The sequence below is a fragment of the Callithrix jacchus genome, chromosome 5 (genome assembly GCF_049354715.1).
Source record: "Callithrix jacchus isolate 240 chromosome 5, calJac240_pri, whole genome shotgun sequence".
Lineage (NCBI taxonomy): Eukaryota > Metazoa > Chordata > Mammalia > Primates > Cebidae > Callithrix > Callithrix jacchus.
In genome coordinates, this window is record NC_133506.1 from 105888705 (window position 1) to 105913868 (window position 25164).

Here is a 25164-nt window from a genome sequence, read left to right on the forward strand (position 1 = left end):
CTGTACAGTTCTGATGTCTGGTGAAACCACATACACAGAGGCTGACCCTACGACACTCCTGCGCCCCATACCTTTCAGGCGCCCAGAGCAGACTGCTAATCAAACACACTTCTCAGGAGGCTCAGGAGTCTGAGTCTACTTGCTTTCCTATATGGAACCTAAGACCCCAGGAACACCTTCAGGGAATGAAGCTCACAACGCATACACTCAAGTGAGCTTTTATGCTACAGGTCTAAGTGGAAGCACTCATTATGTCCTACCCTGGCTCACCCTGCTCTGATCCATCCCACCCACTGAGACCAGAGGCAAATTCCAAAACCAGGGCCCCAACCTCCCCCAGCCCCCAGCTCTGTTCCATGGCTCCTGGCCGCCAGGCATACAATCACCTAGCAGCTATTCCTCCAATACCTGCTGGAGTGTCCTACTCAGGCTGAGTCAGAGTCCCCCTCTCCCCTTCCTAGTATGTCGCATGTGACTCTTTCAGAGCCCCGATCATGGAGGGCCTCATACTACAGTTAGCTTCTGCCTCAGTCTCCCTCAATAGACATGAGCCCCAGGCTTCTGAGTTGAACACATCTGGGTTCAAATCCACCATATACTAGGTTGCACAGCCCCAGTTCTGTTTCTGAGCCTCAGTTCACCCACCCATAAACAAGAATGATGATACCTAGCTCATATTCAACTGCGGCATGGAGACCCTCACAAAGACTAGGTTAGATCTCCCTGTAATTATACATCAGGGCAGGGACCGTATCTCCCTCATGTCCCCAGTGTCTACTATACCACCTGGCACGTAACGTATGCTCAGAAATGCCAGAGGAAGAAAACGTGTGGTCCTTATCCCCCTGTGTCTCATAGCCACTCTCCCTCCATTCCACGTGGCTCTGAAACCATCGCTTCAAAGGGCTGACCAGAGAGAAGACTATAAATTAAACAGCTATGCAAACTCAAAACCACTCTTTCCCACATTAACTGGAGAGGACAGGCTGCTGGCACTAGAGTCCATCTGCCACTGGCACACGGCCTTTAAGGGCTCTGCCTCTGGGTGTGATTCCTAACATATCCCACTTACACAAGACTCTGGCCGCCACAGGCCAGCATGGAGATGAGCCCACCTGGCCTTCGCCTGAACCGCGTTTGCGCCTTCCCCCGTTCGCGCCTTCCCCCGTTCATCTTCCCCACAACCTGCCTGCTCTTTTCAGCTTGAGGCAACGGGTCACCTGCTAAGCAAGCTCTTCCCAGTGACTCTCCGCCTACAAAGATCAGCTCAGACACCCCTTCCTCCAGGATGCCTTCCCCAAGCCCTCCAGTCCCTGCCCAGATCATATATTGCAGTTCTGATTTTTCACACTTGTCCACTTCTCTCTTCAGGCTGGAAACTCTGGGAAGTTGGGGTCCAGCTGGTATTCTTGGTCACCACCAGACCTCAGGAACCAGCACAGCACCCAACACATGGGTTTTGTTTTTGTTTTTAATAGTGATGGTCTTGCCATGTTGCCCAGGCTGGTCTCTAACTCCTAGGCTCAAGCGATCCTCTTGTGTCAGCTTCCTGAAGTGCTGGGATTACAGGCATGAGCCACCACACTCCGCATGGTTTGTCATTTTAAAACCTTTGGTGAATGGATGAACACACAAACACAATACATTGTGCCAGACAGGCACACAAAGTTTATCAAATGGCAGTGAAAAAGAAACACCAGCTGGGCAAGTGATGAGACACGGGTCTCAAAAGCCAGGGCAGCTTCCCTAGAAGAGGAGCAACCAGTTTCTTTTGTTAAAGGCCAGTAGAGATCCCCACTAGACAGCCCAAGGCCAGTAGAGATCCCCGCTAGACAGCCCAAGGCCAGTAGAGATCCCCGCTAGACAGACCAAAGCAGGCCCATGGGTAGGACTGCACAGAACTTGAGTGATTCTTCTCCGCACCCAGATAAGCTGTAAACCCAGCTGGCTGTGCCTGAGACAAGGAAAAGAGAAGACACGCAGGGCATCACGACCCATCCGCTGGCAGGTCTGGTGTCCTGCCAGTTGCTATCTCCCAGAGCATGTCCAGAAACAACCTCTGCAGATTTGAGTCCTGCTGATGGAGCAAAGCTTCTCTCGTTCGCCAAGGATGGAGGCTGCATTCCTGAATGCAGCCACTCCCTGTCAGAGTGAAATCAGGCTGCTCTCACTTCTTGGAAAGTTGGTGGCAGTCACAGAAGCACCAAGGGGCTACTTTCCCAGACAAACCACAGTGGGGCCTGTCAGCCCCACCCCGGGGGCCTACACAAGAACCTTTCGTGGGTAGCATCATTTTCTCTTAACCACAAAACCACAAGATATAAATTTTCTGAAATAGACAAGCACCTGGGCTTTCAGGGATGGGACCAGCATCCAGACAGAAAGAGTCATTAGGCCTCTGGCCACAGGAGAGGCCCCGGGCTGGAATCAGCATCTCCCATGCCCCCATATTCTTTTGCTTAAAGAATGTACTGCAGGCCCACCCTAGCCCTGACCAGAGCCTGACTTACAGAAAGAGAAGAGTATCAGGTCAGCCACAAACGGTTGGTGGGTACCACCAGATACTACACAGCAGGCACTCACTAAGCATCTGGAGCTGAAGGAGCTCAGCTCTGGTCCCAGCTCTGACATCTAAGCTCAAAGATCTTGGGGAAATCCCCCGTAGCTCAGATTCAGTCTCAGCACCTACAAAAAGGGTACCATTTTATGGAGGCTGAGGCCAAGTGAGTTGCCATATACAAAGTGCTTGAAACAAGCAAAAAACAAACCACGGGTCCTCCTACGATTCCACCACTGGTTATTCCAACCATACCCGAGTCAGTGTGGCTCCATGAAGAAACTCCCTAGCCCTAAAGTCCCTCAACACCATGCCCTCGGGTGAACACAGCCATGGGATCTAGCCTGTGAGCCTCACGTTCCCTAAAATGGGGTTGATCTACCTCAAAAGGCTGCTGTGAAGACTTACATGAGGAAAATATGAATGTAAAATGTTCAGCAAAATGTGCAGAACACAGAAAACACTCTTACAGTGGCAGCAGACGCAGGTGGTGTTCTTCTCAGGCAAAGCTGCCAGGTGCTCTCTTATTACTTCCCTGGGCAATAGGAAAGACATGGGTGGGAATCTGCCCACCTCAGAGATGGGACTAAGGAAGACCTGAAATCTGGTGCTGACTTCAGGACAACGCTGGAGGGACCCATGAATCAGGTACATTTCTTCTAAAGGCAAGAGGGCCAAGACCTGTACCTACCCAGCTGATGCCAGGGAACCCAATCCAGCCCTCCTTTGAGTGCTCACCTCCAACCCCAGCACCAGAGGATGTGAATGACACTGGCTCCATTTGCCCAGAGGAACATCAGCACCCCTAAGCTGGCATCCTGATTGGCCTCAGTGTCATCTGCCACCTCAGCTGCTCTCGCATGACTCTGGCAGAGGCCTCCCAAATGGAGGCTCCACAAGTATCACTTGGGTGGTGGCGAGGCTTATCAGACATCCTTGGAGATCGTGGGCCTGGCTGAGCAGATACGGTGCCAAGGAGAAGCATGTGCCACTGAAGAAAGAGACTTCCGCAGGAAAAGGACACAGCCCCAGAACTGTGGGGATCCCCAGGACCATGGAGGCCTCACCTACAGGCCCTTTCCTTGTCATCCTTTCTTTACACTAAGCCTCAACCCGCCTCCCCATACCTGGTGCCCATGGGTCCTGGGTCCGCCCTGCATGGTGCGTCACGGGTGTCCCAGGCAACCCACCCAGGGGCCAGTCTGATTTGGGAGGCCGGGCTCCTCTGTGGCCACAGAACCAACCATTCCTTGGAGGCTGCCACAGTGGAGCGGGAGCAGTAGCTGCCCTGCCTCTAAAAGTCAGACCCTTTAGCACCAGCTAAAATGACAGTCTAGGCAGAAAGCTCCCACGGGCTTCCACAGGGTGGCTGGACAGGGGCAGGCCAGCCATTATGCTGGACTGGTTAGGCAGTGCAGCAGCGACAGGCAGACAACCCACGCCCCCTGTTTACCACCAGCACCTGTTCTGACTGGTCAAAGGCCATGCCTACCATTAGTTAGTGGTCCCATTCCCAGTGAGAAGCTTGGGTGTGGCAGCCAGAAGGCTCCACCCCTCACACCATCACACATCAGCTGTGTGGCAGGATCCAGATCATGTCATCTTAGTCTCCTCCTCTGTAAAGCAGAAAAATTATAATACATGCCCCATGTATTATAATGCATTATTATGTAATATGCACATATATAATTATAATAGCACTGCTGAGAATTCGCTGCAGACTCATGTATGCAAAGTGTTTAGTCCAGAGTCCAGAACATATAAAGTGCTCATGAAATAGAATCCTGTTAGTGTTACTACTGCTCAGCCTGCAGAATGACCTCGGCAAGGAGGAGCATGAAGACTTTTGGCAGGTGCTGTTTGGATTATGCCCCATCCAGGCTTTTTTGCACCTCTGTAGAAAACACCTCTTTCCAGATAACTGACTTTGCAAACAAAGTCAGCTCCACCCTAAAATTGCAGGGCCTGAGATGGGAAGGTCTCTTCTGTGGGCAACTCTCAAACCCATGATCTTAGCTATGTAAGCAGCCAGATGCCAAACCTGTTAGAGGTTGTCACCCTAACCCTGACTCGGTCATTGGCTGCACAGGACCCGCTCCGTGGCCCAGGTCTTCATGTCTCAGAAGCAGGGCAGGAGGTTAAGTCTGTTGTGATAGATGTTGACATATAAATGAACAAATGAATCCAAGGCACAGGCTAAAATGCGTAGCAGTTTCCCAGGTATAGTAGCAGGCTCCCTCAGTTACAGAATCATGTCAATACTCATTTGTCAAGCTCATAGTATTAACAATGTCTTCCATTGTGTGGTACCTCATCACCTCCTCTGCCTGGATTGTCAGTGAAAATTCCAGAGGCAATGAATTAGAGTAGATCCCTGACAGCACAAGGGTGACTGGCATCTCCATCTTCACACAGCCCAAAGCTGGCAATGTCCCTAACGCACATCATTCCACAAAATACAGTCATGTCTCTCACTTGATCTTAGCCAAAAGTCCGAGAAGCGATAGTCATGTCTCTCAAAGATGGCCCACCTCACTTCCCTCATGCAACGTGGACGTTTCCAGTCACTTCCTGTGAAACTAAAATTACTCTGATCCAAGACTATGTGCATGACCAAAGCCAAGGTGGCAGCTACATCCTTTAGAATTTAAGTTCTGCCATGGAGTCACAGTTGGCCGATGCCAGGGCTACAGCTGGTGCTTACATTGCCTCCCAGATGGTGAAGAAGGTAATAGAGATCAACCCATACCTGCTGGGTACCATGGCTGGGGGCGCAGCGGACTGCAGCTTCTGGGAATGGCTGTTGTCTTGGCAGTGTCCAATCTATGAGCTTCCCCATAAGGAACGCATCTCTGTAGAGGCCACCTCCAAGCTGCTTGCCGACATGGTGTTATCAGTAGAAAGGCATGGGGCTTCCATGGGTACCATGATCTGTGGCTGGGATAAGAGAGGCCCTGGCCTCTACTACGTGGACAGTGAAGGGAACCAGATCTCAGGAGCCACCTTCTCTGTAGGTTCTGGCTCTGTGTATGCATATGGGGTCATGAATCGGGGCTATTCCTATGACCTGGAAGTGGAAAAGGCCTATCATTTGACCCGTCGAGCCATCTACCAAGCCACCTACAGAGATGCCTATCAGGAGATGCAGTCAACCTCTATGCCATGTGGGAGGATGGCTGGATCCAAGTATCCAGTGACAATGTATCTACATGAAAAGTATAGTGGCTCTACCCCCTCAAAGAGGGTGGATGCGGCTGCTTGTGTTTCCTTGGGATGACTGTCACTGGTAATACAGATACAGTGACCCAATCACCATCCTGTTTATAGTGGAAAGGTCTTCATTGTATCAATACTTTTTTTTTTTTTTTTTTTTTGAGACGGAGTTTCACTCTTGTTACCCAGGCTGGAGTGCAATGGCACGATCTCAGCTCACCACAACCTCCGCCTCCTGGGTTCAGACAATTCTCCTGCCTCAGCCTCCTGAGTAGCTGGGATTACAGGCACATGCCACCATGCCCAGCTAATTTTTTGTATTTTTAGTAGAGACGGGGTTTCACCATGTTGACCAGGATGGTCTCAATCTCTTGACCTCATGATAAACCGGCCTCAGCCTCCCAAAGTGCTGGGATTACAGGCGTGAGCCACTGCACCTGGCTGTATCAATACTTTTAAGCCCTGGCATACTGACCTCTATGTGTTACCAGTCATTACTGAGCTGCTGCAGAGGTGACAATTGGTTGTACTTTCTTGGATGTTAACATTATGCTACTCACTAATAAAAAAAAAAAATACAGTCATGTATAACTGAAAACACTACAGACACTTCCAGACTTCTGACGGGATGTACTGTATACTCAACATGGAGTAAAGAAAAACAAAGCTATGTCGGGATGTGGGTGCTGAGCAGCCGCTGGGCTCACCCGCATGCCTGCCGTGAAATCCCAGCCTCAGTCCAATGACAAGTCACTGTTTATCCTTTACGGTCACTCGTAAATCATGAAACCACACATGTGAAACCCACAAGACTTAAAGGTGTACTTCATCATTCCCATCTTACAGTGAGGAAACCGAAGCACTAGCCTTTGTAACTTCCTTGAAGCCTGTGTCTAAAGAAGGGATTTCAGCCTCAATCTAATGCTCTCTATGTCCCCTATCACTTCTCAAAATAATGACTCCTGCAACCCACACCCTAAGCTGTTTTGACTGGTACAAGTAGGATGGCAGTGGGCAGGGTCTACCTCTTTTGTGATCCAAAGCCCAAAATCCAACCATGCCTAGACTGTTCCAGGCACTGAAGCCTGTGAATAAGAGCTACAGGCTTGCCCACACCCTCTAAATGAATCCAGCTACCCAACTGGGCTACCACCTCTTGTCCTGACTTGAAATAACCTACCCTCTGGGCTGTACCCCACCCCTGGCTCTAAGCCAGCACTAACTTCATTAAAACTAGCCACCATCCTGTCTATAACCTGAGGCCATCCCTTTTAAGAAGATCCTATCATGCTTTACTGAGTGACATGAAGCAGCTGGACAGCCACTCCACTCGTCCATCACTGCCTTTCGTTTTATTTAGTCCTCCAGTGGCAGGAGCAGTTGTGGGCCAGCTTCCAGCTCACTAGCACCCACAAGACCCTGACTCCCTCCTCCTCAGTAGGCAGCACCAGACTCTCATGTGGGTGCCCAGAGCAGTCTTTGCTCCTGCCAAGTCCCTGACTACGCCATCTCAAACTTCAGGACACCACTGGAGCCCTAGCGACTTACTCCAGCCTTCCCTCCCAGTGGTCCCTGAAGCTGCTGCTCCTTCTCCACCATTGACCCGCTCTGTCCGTACCTTGGGGATGCTCCCCTTACATCTTCCACCTCCTCCCGAAAGCTGGAGTATGTTTCTGGGAACTTCCTGCCAACCCAGCCAGCTAAGCAGTCTAGCCTGGCTGCCATGGCCAACTTGTTGCAAAATGATTTCTGAGAATGTAAGGAGGCCTCTGGAGGTTGTGATGCAGCTGACAGTTCCAGCACAGGCACAGAGACACCACAGCACCCAGCTCTGAGGGCACCAGAGGCAGTCCTTGGCTCCCAGCACTGCCCAGCTTTCAAGGGCACCCGGGGGCTGACATTCACGGGCAAGGGGCAGAGCAGGAGAGGCGCACAGGGAAAGTGGGGCAAGGAGAGAAGAAAGTACAAGTGACCTCAATCCTTGAGCTGGGCGTTTGCAACAGCCAGTCCTCGCCTGGGCCAACCCACACCCGCACTCTCCTGGGGAAGCTGCCAGGCTTCATTTGTGCAAAGACAACCTTCCCGCCAAGCCTCCCACCGGCAATCCTGCCTTGACGTCAAACTTGGAGTCGGGGAACTTCAAACACAAACAAACGAGTCTAACCCAGACCACAAGTGGAGATGTTCCCAAGGAGGCCAGGGGTGAGAATGGCCATAGCTGGGAACTCAGGGCCTCCTGCCCTTCCGTCAGCTCCACTGGGAATGCAAAATCTGAGGACCCGACAACAAGCTGTAGACAGGAGGTTCAACCCCAGCCTGAGACAAAGCGAACTCACTGGTTTATGAGTATGACTGCCTGCCTGTGGCTGGCTCAGCAGTGGGTGCAGGAGACCCTGTATGGAAGCACTGATGAGTCAGCTCCTCCATGCAACTAAGCACCCTCGTTAGATAAATCACCTGTTCCCACTGCTCCAGTACTAAGCATGAGCAGTCAGGGAAAGAAGAGACTCTGTGGTCAAATGTGGGTTAAAAGCACCCATGACGCTTTCTGGGAAATGCAGAGCTTGAGTTGGGCCAGGGTGAATGGCCAAGGGCCTGAGTTTTCTCAGCAACACCTGCTAGGCCATCTCATGCGCCACAGAGGTTGTGAGATGCAGCAGAACTTAAGAGGAAGGCATTTCCCTGACCTAATAGCCTAATATAGATTCCACCTGCAAAGCCACGGTGAGTCAAAACATTGCTCCTCAGAAAGCAATTCTTTGAAAAGTCGGTAAATGATCTGTCTTGATCTGCCTTTCAAGTTTTCCCTCCTGCCTCAATTTAATACAACAACCCCATAATACCTCATGTGCTCTTAGTACCAGTAGTCCTTTACAGGTGGTGGGGACCAACAGGACTAAACCATGAGAAAGAAAGACACCCACTTTACCCCCTAACTCTCCTGGGCTGAAGCAATTGCATAAGGGCAACAAAGAACTTCCGTCCATCAGCCTATATGCACATCTTCCCATATGCCTTCAATCATCTCTATATTACTTATAATATTAAATACAATGCAAATGCTGAAGAAACCAATAAAGTTGTTAAAGAGTTGCATTCAGAAAAGGAATTGGAGCCAGTCATTCAACAACCAAACCTCTTCCCAATGCAAGGCACTGCTGGGCTCTCAGGACACGACCGTAAGCGGCAGAGTCCATAATTTTCAGGAACGCACACAAACAGAGGAACAGATGTGTCTGTGCAGACACCTGACTGAGGACTAGGAAAGGCAAAGCAGCAGACAACAGGAGTGTCCCAGTCTGACACAGCAGCCCTGCTGCTTGGTGCTACTGCTGTGAGACTGAGGGGAGTGCTGGCCCAGGTGTCAGGAGCCACAGGTGTGGGGTTGCTCACAGACCAGATCCTTTATCAACACAGCCTGTGGCCCAGTTCAAACACACACTCCACATGTTTGTCTGAAGGTCACCAGGCCCACAGGGCACAGCCAGGAGTTTACCCCTTAACTCAACCCCTCAATCACAAGAAGTAATCCTGCAGTCTTCCTGACATTGCACACTGAAAGGGACCTGGGTGTGAACTACCAAGCAGGGCCTACGGAAAAAGGCAGAGGCTGCACCTAATGGCAAAGGTAGATTTCTGCCAATGGGCCAACCTCTTTAACTATCCTTAAGGCTTGTTCCTCGGGAAGCCACTGGAAGGGAGGGATGGGGAAGGCAAGGCACCTTAAAGGCTGACCTTTGCTTATTAGCTGTGAGTAGGAGACTATGCCCGATGCTAGACAGATAAAGGGCTTCCTTTCCAGGGACGTGACTGTTAGCTTAGCAACTCAGGCCATCACAGAAAAGGATGAAGGGCTAGGCAGGGGCCAGGGGCAAGGGCAGATCAGTGCCTCGGACACTACACACTCATCAATACAGTGTGAACTCCCCCGGAAGGACGAGGGGCGCCTGAACTGCCACCCGCTGTGGAGCACCATGCTCATCTCCACTTAATATCAGCTCCCAGCTTCTCCCGTGCTCACAGGACCCAGTTTGTTCAGGACAGTATTGTGCCTGGTGATGAACTGGTCTGACTCAGTGGTCTGCAGTCCGGTCTTCACATCACAGCCCACCAGCCTCAGCCTCAGCAAGTGTGATGTAATTGATCTGGGATGGGGTCCCCGCACGGCCACCATGACGATTCAGTCCCCACTTTCAGCTTCCCTTGAAGCTGTGACAGTTTTGGCCAATGAGGCATGAGGACATGCCTGCTAGGGGAGCTGCTGGGAAAGCATGGGACAGATCTTGGGGCTGCCCACTACTCCCTGCCCGTTTTGAAGGTGGACAAGCTACAGCAGTCATCTTGCGACCATGAGGACAGCAAGAGCTGCCTGGAAAACCAGAGAAAGCATCCCTGTTCAGCTGCAAAACCAGCATGTGTGCCTCCCAACTCCAGGCTCATAGCAGGAGAAACATGATGGCCTATTCCAGTCACATTTTCTGTTACTTGGAACCAGAAGTAGTTCTATTAAGTCCACACTATTCCAAATCTCCTTCTACGGCTGTTTCTAAGGCTGAGGCTTCCTGCTGGCTTCCAGAAACCCTACAACAGGAAAAAGAAGGTACCCCTCATTGTTCTTGGGACCACATGCCAGCCAAAAGCATTCTTCTAAAAATCCTTAAATCTCAAAGAGCAGATAATTTTTGTGAAGTGCAATTTATCAATGTGTGTGTGTGTGTGTGTGTGTGTGTATTTCTTATCTAGGAGATATCTGTCAAACCCACATTCTCAAAGATGTTCTCCTGGGTTCTAGAAGTTTTATTGTTTTAGGTTTTTGTTTAAGTTTTTGATCAACATTGAGTCAACTTTTGTATTCCAGGGCTGTTTAAACCACAACTGGACATATTCTTTTTAACTGGGCATTCCTGTGTACTAGGCATCATACTATACATTCCACATTATCTCATCCAATACCTACATGAATCCTTTGATAGGTACTTCTATTTATTTATTTATTTTGAGACAGTTTCACTCTTGTTGCCCAGGCTAAAGTGCAGTGGCCCAATCTCAGCTCACTGCAACCTCTGCCTTCTGGGTTCAAGCAATTATCCTGCCTCAGCCTCCCGAGTAGGTGGGATTACAGATGCCCGCCACTGCGCTCGGCAATAAAAATTTTTTGTATTTTTAGTAGAGATGGGGGTTTCACCATGATGGCCAGGCTAGTCTCGAACTCCCAACCTCAGGCGATCCACCCATCTTGGCCTCCCAAAGTCCTGGGATTCACACGTGTGAGCCACTGCGCCTGGTCAGGTATTATTATTATTAGCCTCATTTTACAGATGAGGAAACTGAGGCTGATGGAGTTATAAATCCTTGAAAAAGGACCCTAGCATACTGAAAACCACATGCAGTACCTTAGAGTACCTTCAAGTCCATTACATAGAACCTGCAGTACAGACGGACATTTGCCACAAGCTAGAGATATGGGACCCTTGTTGTTTAACCGTGATACAGTTGATCCTGAGTATTTGGGAATACAACCTCCAGCTGCACCCCTGTACTTAGGAAGACGCATGATGACTCAGTTTCCCAGAGTGCACAAGGTGAGGGTGGGGTGAAGTGGGCGATGTAGGATCCTGCATTTGCTAGAGGAGAAGAATAAGTTGGGGAGCCCCTGCTCCTAGCAGTGGGTGGTGAGGGGTCTTCTTCCCCAATGGGCAGTCACAGGATCATCTGAGTCTACCATACAAGTATAGACCACCACAGCAGATTGAAAACAGTCATAAAGTACCTGGCACTCCTCTAGAAGTCTATTTCCTCTCCCCCGAAGCTGGGTTGGTCTGTGGCTACTTTGCCCAACAGAGTACAGAGTCTCCTAGAGCTCTCACTACTGTGATGGAGAGACCATAGCAAGTGGGTCTGCCCCTGATGGAATGTTCCCCACCCAGGCACCAGGTGCATGAGCAGGCCCTTCTCAGACACTCCAGACCAATGACTGGTGCCACTTTTTTTGTTTCAGTCAGGGACCAAGACCAGTTCATGCAGGTCCTAGAAAGTTCCAGAAGGTCCTGGGATGCCACACTTAGGCATCTGCACTCAATCCTGCAGGTGTGGGGAAGGAAGAGAAGAAAAAAACGTGATCAGATTTGCATTTCTGAACAATCATCATTCTGGAAACCATACGGGGAACAGACTGAAGTGGGTGTGGAAAAACCAGAGACAGGAAAATCAATTAAGAAGCACCACAATTCAGCAAATGATGAGACAAAAGGTAATTTAGTTAGTGGCACTGTGGGTGGAAAAGAAGGAGAAGACTCTAGAGCTGTTTTATTAGTGTTTTTACTATAAAGACATGACTTCCCTTCTTGCTTGTCCAGGGAATTTCTGGCATCCCAGCATACCTTTGGCAGGAAGCTGAAGCACTGAGTTTCTCCAGCAAATGAGCTGCCCAAGCAGAGACCTGTTTGTTGTTTGATTTACTAGGACTTGGTGCTTCTCAGGTAGAGGCCCTTCGGCTGGAGATTCCACCCTCAAAGGGCACTCAGCCCACAGGCAGCCCCAGCCCAGCTGTCTCTCACTTCAGCGCTGTGCCTGCCCTGTCTCCCAGGCAGAGAGGAACCTGTGCTTGCCAATAGCACAAGCCACTGCTCCAATAGTACCATCTCTAACTCTTCCCCACAGCCCTGGAGGTGGGTCAGACAGAAAGCAATCAGAGAGAGGCAGCATCTGCCATCATGGCCAGACCCCTCAAGGCCCTCTCCAGCCCTCTGGGGATATTGATTCTGTCTACCTGTCTCCTTTCCATATGCAGGGCAGGAAGCATACCATCCCCTAAAGGAGAGTGGGCCTAGGTGCTGCTCCTGGCAAGACAGAGAGGGAGATGTAATTATTTTAATTACATAAATAATTATTTTAATTAAATCTGATTAAAATTCTTATTTTAATCAGAAAGACCATGGACATCAGAGTCAGACAGACCCAAGTTCGAATCTCACCCCTGACTCTTAAGGGCCCATGGGCAACAATGTCTGAGCCTTTACTTCCTCTACTACAAATGAGGGGCAAAGATCAGCCTCAAAAGATCACTGTGAAGACGAAATATGACACAGCAGCTGGCATGCTGCGAGCTCCCAGCGAAGATTTCTTCCCATCTTCCTTCCCTGCAATCTTAACATCAAAGCTGTGCCTTTGACAGCTGATAGAAAAACCAGGATGGGGGAGAGTGCAGAAGGCAAGCGTCCAGAAGAAGAATCACGACTGTGGATCTGTCACTGTAACTGCAAGCTTCCCATGGAACAAGGAGAGCAACCGGCTGTGGAACGAAACTCTGTGCATGAGGGCAGATCAGCACCCATACCCTTTTAACAAACCACTTGTTCCAGAGGCCCAAGGAACACCTCTGACACCAAACCACCACGCTGAGTTTCAATGAGACCAGAATTACCCCTGGTAACATGACCGTCCATTCTTTCTGCGGAGCATACCAACATGATGCTTGTGTACCTTATGGATACTTGATCGCAGCACCTCACACTCTGTCACAGCACTGCAGAGTTTACAGAGCACTCTGGCAAGACAGCACCTCATTTGATTCTCACCACAAACCAAGGCTCAGAGGTAAAGGGGCATGGCCAAGGCCACACACCATCCTAAGTTGTGCACCAGCTTCACAACCACTGCCCACCCCCACTCCCATCCAGGAAAGCATGATTTCAAAATCACAGATTAAAATCAAGCACCCTTGAAACACTGAGTCCCACCCAGGGTCACTCCCAGCTGTGACCCCAGGGACCTCTCGGATGCCTCTCTGGGAAGAAAGCCCTGACAAGGACATCCACATGATTTTCCTAGGGATCTGAGAAGGTCACTGGTGAGCCACAGCCACCTCCACTGTACAATCTTCAAAGCTCTTTTCCTAAGGGACCATTTTGTCTTGTCAGAGGAAGGAGATATGGGATGTAGGGGACATAAAAATCAGACATGAAACTGCAGCAGGGTTCAGGTGACATCAGCTCTGGGAGGGAGAAAGAAGGCAAGACCACCCTCTCTAACAAGCAGTGGCCAAAGACAAACCCTAGGCCCCCGTGTGCCTCAGGCGACACAGCTGTAACTGGGCTCACATCACCAGGGCTATCATTAGTGGAGGATGAGAAAGGGCTCAGGGGACAGGATGCCGCTGCTATGTAATCCCAGGAATGCCAGCCAGGGGCAGTACAGTGATGGTCAGGTACTCAGGCCTAGAAGCCAACAGACCAGGGTTTAAATGCCAGCTCGGCCACTGACTAGCTGCTTTAACTTAGATTATTCAACCACTCTCTGCCTCAGTTTCCTTATCTGTAAGATGGGGAAGAAGGATATATCTATCACTTCACACAAGGCCTGCTATGATAGATTAACACTCACTGTCAGCCATCTCTATCATGAAAATTCCAGTCTCTTGTAATCTTTGAAAGCAGTTAGTCTGACTTGTTTATTGCTTTAAAATCTTTTTTTTTTTTAGAATAAAGAGTAAGTTTATTAGGGAAGTAAAGGAATAGAAGAATGGTTACTCCAGAGGCAGAGCAGCTGCTTTAAGATTCGGAAACACATTCCTGGATGACTCCATTTACATGGCATGTCCCAAGCTACCCTGGTGTATTCCTCGAAAAGGGGCAAACACAGACAAGGCCAGGCATGACTGGAACACACTCACCTGGAAAGGATGGATTTCCTGGCCCTCCTTTACTCTCGGAGGTCAACAGCTGGCCACACCTGAGCCGAACAGAGCAACACGAACCTAAGCATAGTGTACACAGAAGAGGGAGGCAAACCAGGATGAGTACCAAGATGCACACAGCCCACAGAAGCAAGCCGAGGAGAGGCCTAGCCCGCAGGCTGCAAGGAGAGCTACTCTCCAGACCTGGAGACACGCTGAAAACCCACACACATGCACAGACACACACAGACACCTACCACCCTGGAGAAGCTCTAGCTGAGCAGAGTGGGGAATGCATCTCAAAGAGAGGCAGTATGCTGCCAAGCTCCCAAGAAATCAACTGAGAACCCTTATTAAAGGAATCAGACAGTGACAGCTCAACAAGGGTGACTATCACGTGCTAGACACTGCTTTCAGTGCTTCATGCGTACAGTCAGCCCTTAGGATCTGTGGGTTCCACATCCATAGATTCAACAGCAGATCAGAAATCTTTTTCTAAAAATGGATGTTTGCATCTATACTAAGGTGGCTTGAGAATCTGTGGATTTGGTATCCTAGGGGTTTCCTGGGACCAATCCCCTATGGATACCAAGGGACGGCTGAACGAACTCACTCAATCTCTGCAATGAACCTGTGAGAGACGCCCCAACATAACTATCCCCATTGTACAGAGGAGTAAATTGAGGACAAGAGGCAGTCCCACATCATGCGGCTAGTAAACGGCAGAGCAAGAAACTGAACTCAAGAAGTTCAGCTGCTCAATCCATGCTCTTCACTATCAGCTACATTACCTCCCTGAATGACAGACACTGAGGTGCCTATTGTTGGGCGTCTTGGTACACATGTTCTCATTTATAAAGAAGGACCCAGAGGGTCAGAAAGCCAACCCAAAGTCAACCAGCTGGTATGTGCCAGAACCAAGTTACACTCATAAGAAGCTGATGCCACATGCTGCCCCTCCAGGTTTAAGGCACCAGGTCTGACCTTCCACAGTTCGAAGGCTGACCTTTCTGACTGTGCTCCACCAGCAACAATGCAGATGGAGACATCACGGACACAGAGCACACGAATCCCAGCAAGGACCCCGGGGGATGCTCCGCCACCTGATCAGGAAGAGGTCAGAACCTTCTGGAAGGCCTGTGGGAAAAGCAGCACTTGGGAGAGAGTCCACCAGCTTCAACCCCTTTCATAGCCTCCACAGCGGCCTATAGGCCTCATCCTACCCCTTGCCACCTGCTGACAAAGAACCAGAGTGAGGCCTCCTGCTAGTTCGCCAGGCGCTAGGGCTCCAGGCACAAATTTAGCTTTCTGATGTAACAGCTTCAAGTGGAGATGCACACGCTCACTCTTGCATAAGTCCCGATTTTGCTCACAGACCTCAGGGCAAGTGAGGCTCCAGAGCTGCGGGCTGGAGCACAGGGTGGCCTCACAGAGCGGCCCAGACGTGAGAGCGCTCCGCCATGCAGGACAGCACATTCCCAAGGAGGCCAGTTCTCCCACAGCCTGTTCCCAGGTGACCCGGCTACTGTAACCCTCCAGGTGGAGGACAGATCACCCGCACCAAGAAAAACCGGGCAAACCCCACAGGGCTCTGTATCTCCTGACCTCTGGCCTTTGCAATCAGCCCCATCTAAAAACCACGTCAACCAGTGGGGATTATTGGCAGAACCAGACCCGTCTTGAGATGTCTGAAATGCCTTTAAATTACAAAATCCTTGGATATTTCAAGATAAGAAGGGCCTAGGTCCTCTCACAGAAACAGATGAAAAACTGACAATGGGCTGGGCGTGGTGGCTTACACCTGTAATCTCAGCACTTCAGGAGACCAAGGCAGGCGAATCACGAAGTCAGGAGACCATCCTGGCCAACATGGTGAAACCCCATCTCTACTAAAAATACAAAAATTAGCTGGGTGTGGTAGCATACACCTGTAGTCCCAACTACTCAGGAGGCTGAGACAGTAGAATCGCTTGAACCCAAAAGCCGGGGTTGCAGTGAGCCAAGATCCTGCCACTGCACTCCAGCTTGGTGACAGAGTGAGACTGTCTCAAAACAAAAACGGGGCGAGGGGGGGAGACAACAACCTGATGAGGAAGCTGAGGCCCAGCGAGGGAAAACAACTTAGTCCAACTCACGCAAAGTAGAAAGTAGTGCCAGGGCAGTCCCCAGGTCTCCTGGTTCTGGTCCAGCATTCTTTCCCCCATGCTGGATGGCAGAGGCCTGGGTTCAATGTGCTGTGAGAGAGTGGTCTAGCTGCTGACACTGGTTCCCTATGTTTATTTAGCAAACAGGGACTGTTTTAAGAAGCGTATAAAATGCTAACTCTGGCCAGGTGCGGTGGCTCACGCCTATAATCCCAGCACTTTGGGAGGCTGAGGCGGGTGGATCACGAGGTCAAGAGATTGAGACCATCCTGGTCAACAAGGTGAAACCCCGTCTCTACTAAAAATACAAAAATTAGCTGGGCATGGTGGTCCTCGTCTGTAGTCCCAGCTACTCGGGAGGCTGAGGCAGGAGAATTGCTTGAACCCAGGAGTTGGAGGTTGCGGTGAGCCGAGATCGTGCCACTGCACTCCAGTCTGGGTAACAACAGCAAGACTCCATCTCAAAAAAAATAAAATGCTAACTCATTTCATCCGGGGACGTGGGTGTTACTACTATCCCTGCATGGGGGTGAAAGACAGAGAGAAAAGTAACTGTCTGGGGTGGGAGGTGAAGCCAGGCAATGTTACTCCAACCAAACCTGAGCCTTGGGTGCCACAGTGGCCTCTGTCACCACAGCCCCTCCAGGCGCTCCTGGCTATGTGCTCAAGGGCTCTGCGGTGCTCAACAGGACGCCCCAAGCAGCTGCTCAGAGGAGCAGGGCTGACGCCAGCTCCTGTGCAGCGCACATCTCTGCAGCCCCACAGGAGGGGTTCTCCCCCAACACTCACCCACAGAACACAGGGGCCAGATGTGCCATGACGGATCCAAGTCTGGGACCAGGCAGAAAATGGACCCAAGTATTCACTATCCCCTTTCCAGAGACCTGCAGCGTGTGACCAGGGCCTCCCCCTCAGCTTACTGTCAGGGGAAGAGGTTTGCCAGGCAGCCCCTCCAAAGGCATGGCCTCCCCGTCCCCTGTACCCTCTGTAACTCAGGCCCGTGAATCAGAAGAGGGCAGCTCTGCAGGGCCAAGGCCATGACCCAGTGCACAGAGCCTCCTCGAGGCTCGAGATCTTGAGTTTTCTTCCTGAAAAAGGAAGCCCTTTCTCAACACATTGCTACACACGAATACTGAGAAACACAAACTGAGAGGCAAATGGGGCACTGGCCCCAAGGGAGAATGAAGCTGGGAAGGGCTGGTATGGGCCAGGTCTGCAACCAAAGAGACAAGGAAACATCCAGCACAAACTTGTCTATCCCCACATTGTTTACAAGAGGGCCACAGTGCAAACAACCCACAGACCCAACAATAGAAGAACCGCTAAGGAAGTGATGGCAAAACCACTTACTACACTATGACCAAGCCACTGAGCAGAGCATGCTTTTTGTGTTATTTTACTGAGCAACAGGCAGGACAAAAAAATCTGCATGATGGATGCAACAACTACGTAGGCAAAACTTCGCACATAAAGTCTTTGCCTGGAAAACACAATTGAAAGGAAACAGCAGAAATGTCACCTGGGAATGAGCTGATCTGAATGGCAAGGCGATAGGTAATCATTTTCTTCCTTCTACTTTCCTGTTTTCTAAATGTTCTATAATTACCGTGTACTGATTTTATAAGGCAACAAATGGTAATAACACATTTTAAAATGTCACAAGAGGAAAAGGGGGGGTGCTGGTGCTTCTCTACCTGCAAGGGGAAAGTTCCAGGAACCCACAGTGGAGGTCCTATTTGGAGCAGATCCCTGCTCAGGCCTCCATGCCCAGCCTCACCACAAAGGTGAGGTTGCTGGTTACTCCAACGCCCCACTGGATTTTTTTTCTTTTTTTTTTTGGAGACAATGTCTCACTTTGTTGCTTAGGCTGGAGTGCAGTGGTGTAATCACAGCTCCGTGCAGCATCGATCTCCTGGGCTCAAGCAATCCTCCTACTTCAGCCTCCTGAGTACAGGGGACCACAGCCATGCCCAGCTAATTTTTGTGTTTTTGTACCAACAGGGTTTCACCATGTTGCCCAGGCTGGTTTCAAACTCCTGGGTTCAAGTGATCCACCCACATCAGCCACCTAAAGTGCTAGGATTAGAGACATAAGCCACTGTCCCCAGCCCCTACTGGGTCTTTTTTTTTTTTTTTTTTTTTTTTTTTTTTTTTTTTTTGAGACAGAGTCTTGCTCTTGTTGCCCAGGCTGGAGTATAATGGCGTGATCCTGGCTTACCACAACCTCCGCCTCCAGGGTTCAAGTGATTCTCCTGCCTCAGCCTCCCGAATAGCTGGGATTATAGGCATGTGCCACTATACGGCCTGACTAATTTTTGTGTTTTTAGTAAAGACAGGGTTTCTCCATGTTGGTCAGGCTGGTCTTGAACTCCTGAATTCAGGCGATCCGCCCCCCTCGGCCTCCCAAAGTGCTGGAATTATAGGCATAAGCCACTGTGCCCAGCCCCTGTTGGGTCTTTAGATGGAGCAAAACCTCACTGAATCCAAAAGGAAAGATTCAGAAAGGAAGACAGCAACTTCATATGATGGCATTAGACTCATTTTGCTGAAGGGTGCAGGGTGGGTTGGTTGTTTTTTAAGAACACAGTGTGTCCATCTATTCATCCTTTCAAGAGTATTGAGTACCACTAGTTACCCGATACGGTGCCAAGGCTCTGCAAACAATAGAGAAAACCCTAAAGACCTCAGATTCAAATGGGGGCTAAAGATATCAAGTTACAATGCAAAAGTGTCTTTGACAAGGGTTTTCAGATACATGCAGACTATGAGAATTCAGATATGAAAATTAAAACTTCTAGCTTCAGAGAAAAGACGGGTGTCAGGAAAGAATTCATGGAAAAGGTGGGCTTTGAATTGGGTTTTGAAGAACAAGTGGGAGTGCACGAAGAAGTCAGTTAAACAGGCCAAGGATATATACACTTTATCTCAAAGGAAAGTCACCCACGCCGGCAATCATAACACACCTCCACCTTAATAATAAGCAAGGAAATACAAAATGGAAACATGGGCAAAGATGTTTGGCAACACTGGCAGAGGGACGCCCCAGTGTGGCTGTGGCAGGAGCATGGAGCGGCATCGCCTCCCTGGAGGGCAGCTGAGAAACAGGATGATTCAACAGAAGCCTCACCAGGCAGCCCCCACCCCGTGAGCCAGACTCCACTTCTAGGAATTTATCCTAAAGAAACAATTAAGTGTAAGCATAAGCCTATTCACGGAAGTGTAACTTAAAATAGCCAACCATGGGGAAGTAGGTAACTACATTCTGGTGTGTCAATCACAGAAAACTCTGAGGCAACTTAAAAAAAAAAACAAAAAACAGTGTATTTAACAATATGAGGAAATGCCCATAAACTTCTAGAAAGTTAACAACTCAAGATAAGAAAACTGCATTTGCAGTATGATCTCCACTTTTTAAATTTAAAGGCATTATTTTTCTTTTTTCAACTTTGAGGTCAATTTCTATTTTTATAGCAAAATTAACATCAAAATGTAAATACTGGAAATAGAAGTTTCACTTACTTTTTTGTATTTTATTCAAAGAATGGGTGTCATTTTGATAATCATAAAATGTAATTCAAACTGAAAGAATAATAAATGGAGGTGTTTTTTTTTTCAATAGGTTTTTGGAGAACAGGTGGTATAAGTTTTGTTTTTTGGATTTTTTTTTTTTTTTTTTTACTAGAGACAGCGTCTCTGTCTCTCACCGAGGGTTGAAATACAGTGGCGTGACCATAGCTCACTGCAGCCTTACACTCCCAGGTTGAAGTAATCCCATCTCAGCCTCCTGAGTAGCTGGGGTTACAGGTTACCACCACGCCCAGCTAATTTTTTTTTTTTTTTTTTTTTTTTTTTTTAATTTTTGTAGAGGTGGAGTCTCACCATCTTGCCCAAGCTGATCTCAAACTCCTGGGTTCAAGCAGGCTCAAGCAATCCTCCCTTCTCAGCCTCCCAAAGCACTGGGATTACAGGTGTGAGCCACCGTGCCTGGCACATAAAAGGAGTTTCAATAGGAAGAGAAGAGGGCATCCTACACTTAAAAAAACAGCAGGAGCCAGAAGTAAAGAAGTACAGGTCTCTCCTGAGGAGGAGAAAGAGCTGAACAGACAGAACTAGGCTGGCATACTGGATCCACTCTTTTCTAGTGCTGTGACCTTTAACAAATTACTGACCCACTCTTCAGCTTTAGTTTCTTCCAAAGACTAAATGTGTTAGCTTGGCCAGGCCCGGTGGCTCACGCCTGTAATCCCAGCACTTTGGGAGGTCGAGATGGGTGGATCACCTGAGATCAGGAATTTGAGACCGGCCTGGTCAACATGGTGACACCCCGTCTCTACTAAAAATACAAAAATTAGCCGGGCATGGTGGCTTGCACCTGTACTCCCAGCTAGTCAGAAGGCTGAGGCAGGAGAATCGCTTGAACCCCAGCAGGCGGAGGCTGCAGTGAGCCATGATCGTGCCACCACACTCCAGCCTTGGCAACAGAGCGAGACTCCATCTCAAAAAAATAAAAAATATAATAAAATAAATGCATTAGCTTACACAAAATACCTACTCAATACACTAAGTCAGAGTCTTTTCTACTGACCAATAAAATAAATTCCATCCTGGATGACCCAAAAGAGATAGGGATGTTCATTTATGAGACACATAATCAATGTAATAACAGCATTTGGGGACAGCAAAGAAGTACTTACTATATTAAAGACATTGTACAAAGCCTCTCAATTTCAGAAATATTAAACTATGAAATATATCCTAAAATCAAGAAACTATGAAAATTTATGTCTTTTAAAGATAGCGCTGGCCAGGGTAAAGTATTTCGTGAAAGCCCAAGATATTACTGTTTTTCTCATGATTATTATACAGTCTGATTTGCACCCCAAACAAGAAGTCAGGCTGGGCACAGTGGCTCACACCTGTAATCCCAGTACTTTGGGAGGCCAAGGTGGGCAGATCACTTGAGGTCAGGAGTTTGAGGCCAGCCTGGCTAACATGGTGAAATCCCATCTGTACTAAAAATACAAAAATTAGCCAGGCGTGGTGGCTGGCACCTGTAGTCCCAGCTACTTGGGAGGCTAAGGTAGGAGAATCACTTGAACCTGGGAGGCGGAAGTTGCAGTGAGTCAAGATTGTACAACTACACTCCAGCCTGGGCAACAGAGCAAGACCCCATCCCAAAAAAGAAAAATAAAAAGAGCCCTCCCGAGGTCACCACACCACTGCTGCAGCATCTCCTTTTGTCAGCCAGGCTGGAGTGCAGTGGTGCGAACATGGCTCACCGTAACCTTGACCTCCTGGGCTAAAGCAGTCCTCCTATCTGAGCACCCCAAGTAGCTGGGGTTACAGGAGAGCTAGTGGCCAGGAAAAATATAGCAGAAAATACAAAACAATGAAATTACAAAGCCTGCCGAATACTTCTGAGAACTGGAAAAGAGCATCCTGCTGACTTTAGTAGAAAAGCAGAAATACGTGCTGGAATGTAAGAAAAGTGATGCGTGAACCCACTGGCCTTAAGCAGCGTGCCTGGCCATCGGTGGCCCAGGAATACAACTCTCGGTCAAGCGGTCCCTGTGGGATTTCAAACAGCTGAAGAAGTGCTGGGAGAACATCAAGGCTCAGACTAAAAGAATTATGGCCCATGAAAGGAGAGAGAAGGTGAAACAAAGCGTCAGCCGCTCCTGACTACCCACGTCCTAGGGAAGGGGACGATCACCAGCATGCTGCCAGAGCAGCTCTACTTCCTGCAGAGCTGCCCAGAGGAGGAGCCCGAATACCACCCCGATGCCTTGGCCCAAGAATTATTTGCTGTTTCAAATAGACAACTGTGTGATGATGTGAAAGAGTTCATATATTTTCCAATATGTGAGAGGACCTCCCAACCTGAACGCTCATGTTCAGCCAAAATAACAGCCAACAAAAACTACAGGAGCAGTTTTTATTGGCTGTTTATAAACTCAGAAAGGTGCTTTTAAAAAGATGCATGAGGAAGAACACCATCTACAAATGTTCATCTTACAACTGCAATCAATACAAATGAATGAGGCGTGTGTGGCCAAAATCCAGCAGACAGAGCAAGAGTGTGAGATGGCAGAAGAGGAACACAGGATAAAACTGGAAGTTCTCAATAAAAAGAAGATGTACTGGGAAAGAAAACTACAAACGTTTACCAAGGAATGGCCTGTTTCCTCATTTAACAGCCCTTTTCCAATTCACCTGAAGACTTTGGGGGTGGCTCTATTGTAATTAATCTGTGTTCGCAAAGAATGTCTGAAACATGGACTTGTGGTTAGTAACCTGTAACAGAGCTACAACTAGGAAAATTAGAGTGGGAGCAGTCACTTATTTAAGAACTCATTCAGGCCAGATGCACTGGCTCACACCTGTAATCCCAGTACTTTGGGAGGCCGAGACAGGTGGATCACCTGATGTCCAGAGTTCGAGACCAGCCTGGCCAACATGGAGAAACCCCATCTCTACTAAAAATACAAAAAATTAGCTGGGCGTGGTAGCAGGCACCAGTAATCCCAGCTACTTGGGAGGCTGAGGCAGGAGAACTGCTTGAACCCGGGAGGCGGAGGTTGTAGTGAGCCAAGATCGTGCCATTGCACTCCAGCCTGGGCAACAGAGTGAGACTCTGTCTAAAAAAAAAAGAATGTATTCAGGTAAACAGCTGCCCTCTGTACCCCATAAGTGGCAAAGCTATTATCATCTTCTGAAAATTATCACTATGAGTGCTATAATTCTGAATGCAATGTCTCTAATTAGAATTCATGCAAGAACCATGGAAAAAAAAAGTCAGGTTGCAGTTCCCCCGATCAGACCTGGATCCCACGGGGTGAGGCCCCACCTTCTCCGCAACTGTTCCGGATTGGAAAGGGCTGTTTTCATTCTCCCTAGAGCACACCTATATTTCTCCAGTTTAATGTTTAGGGAGAAGATTTAGGCAAATGTCTGAATGGCAAATCTTGCTAGGCTACCTGGGATGTCCCTGGCTCCAACCACCTCATCGGCTTTCAGACGAAGAAGGCACCAGCAACGCCAAAGTCAGCTGCCTCAAGATTAAGCAGCTGCACTCTGGAAAAGCTTAAGGTTTAGAGAGAACCTTTGGAATCTTTGAACAAAATGCAAACTCAGTGACCAAACTGCAAGGGGTGGAGAGCTGCACTCTCTCCTAAATGCCAGGCTTTGGGAAACTCAAGCCTTCAGAGGAGACCCAGAAGGCTCAATTCATTCCGCTACTATATATAATCAGCATCTAATCCTCACCATGATGCTTAGCCACTCGTCAGGTGCTGTTCCAAGCACTTTACATGCAGTAACTCATTTATTCTCCATATGAAAGAAGAAACTGATGCACAGAGGTAACTTGCCCAAGGCCAGAGCCAGAACTAACCCATGCAGTGCCTTTGTGCATGTGAAAGAGTGCCTCCCTTCCTCTGCACAGACATAGCACAAATCCACACAACGCATATCCCTGGCAATAGGGACAGTCTGGATTTCAGGAACCCTTCACCCACTTGTGCAGTGCACAACCTACTTGTACACAGCACTGTCCAAGATCACACAGTTGGAAAGAGGCAGAGCTGGAATCTGAACCCAGGCCACCTGGCTCCCAGGTCTGCTACCAAGTAACAAGCAGGTACAGTTTCATATTAAATAAGTGGCCTGCAAATAAATACATCCCAGAATATATAGAAGCACTGATGTGAGTGACTGAAAGCACCAGCTCTGTGTCTAGAATGATCACATTTTCAGTGATGAGAAAATGCAACATTTACAACTTCATGGGCCTAAGACTTTTAGTTTCTTACCATTTCTAATGGGAATATTTCTGAAATGTGTCCCACCCTTCTCCACCTTATAGGACAGATGTAATATAACCCTGCTTGAACTCCACACCACCACTGCCACTCCAGGACCCCACAGCCCCTCCCTGCCTTTTCCTGCCGCTCTGCCTGCAGCCTTCTAATCCTGGGTAATCTCTTTTTCTCTGCTCCTGTAATTGCTACTGGAGAAAATTCAATGCGCAGGTGGGTTGGGGACATCCAAAGTTTTAGGTGTTGACCTACTTCCTCTGGCTTAGCAGCTCTTTGACGTGATCCTAATTCCTTGCTCTTCGCCAATTCCTGGGGCAGCATCTCACCAGTTTCATGCTCTACAAGCCCCTTTGCAGAGACACCGAAGGCCATCAGCCTGTACTTGCTGGACTTGCTGGACTCCCATCATTACCTTCCTCCTTGGGAAGGGGATAGGGAGGGGAGGTCTAGCTGTCCTTCAGCCTCCAAACCTGCATTTAGATCTTTCTGGCCTTAAGAAATACTTTCTTTCCAGCTCGGGCTTCTCTCTCATTCCCTTCCATTTCAAAGATATTGACACATTGCATCAGCTGTTCAATATTACTCCTCCATTGAGCTTAGTCTCTCTGCTCCACTAAAACTGCTCTTGCAGAAGCCCCCAGAGCCCGTGTTCTCACTCCCACCCTCATCCTGCTTGACCTTACTGGGGCATCTGGCCAGATGGTCTCTCCTCCCGGACATGTCCACCTCTAGCTTCCCAGTTCTCCTACCTTTCTGACA

At 48.9% G+C, this 25164-nt stretch overlaps 1 protein-coding gene and 2 pseudogenes across 3 annotated transcripts in view; 2 read left to right on the forward strand and 1 right to left on the reverse strand.

The window, feature by feature from the left end:
• KSR1 (kinase suppressor of ras 1) overlaps positions 1-25164 on the reverse strand; it is a 177418-nt gene that overhangs the window by 83919 nt on the left and 68335 nt on the right. The window lies entirely within an intron of this gene.
• On the forward strand, positions 5259-5834 carry LOC118154034 (proteasome subunit beta type-5 pseudogene; annotated as a pseudogene).
• Positions 19592-24061, forward strand: LOC100404641 (myb/SANT-like DNA-binding domain-containing protein 3 pseudogene; annotated as a pseudogene). Its single transcript, XR_013536470.1, has 2 exons — positions 19592-19732; positions 21965-24061. The product of XR_013536470.1 is annotated as a myb/SANT-like DNA-binding domain-containing protein 3 pseudogene (transcript).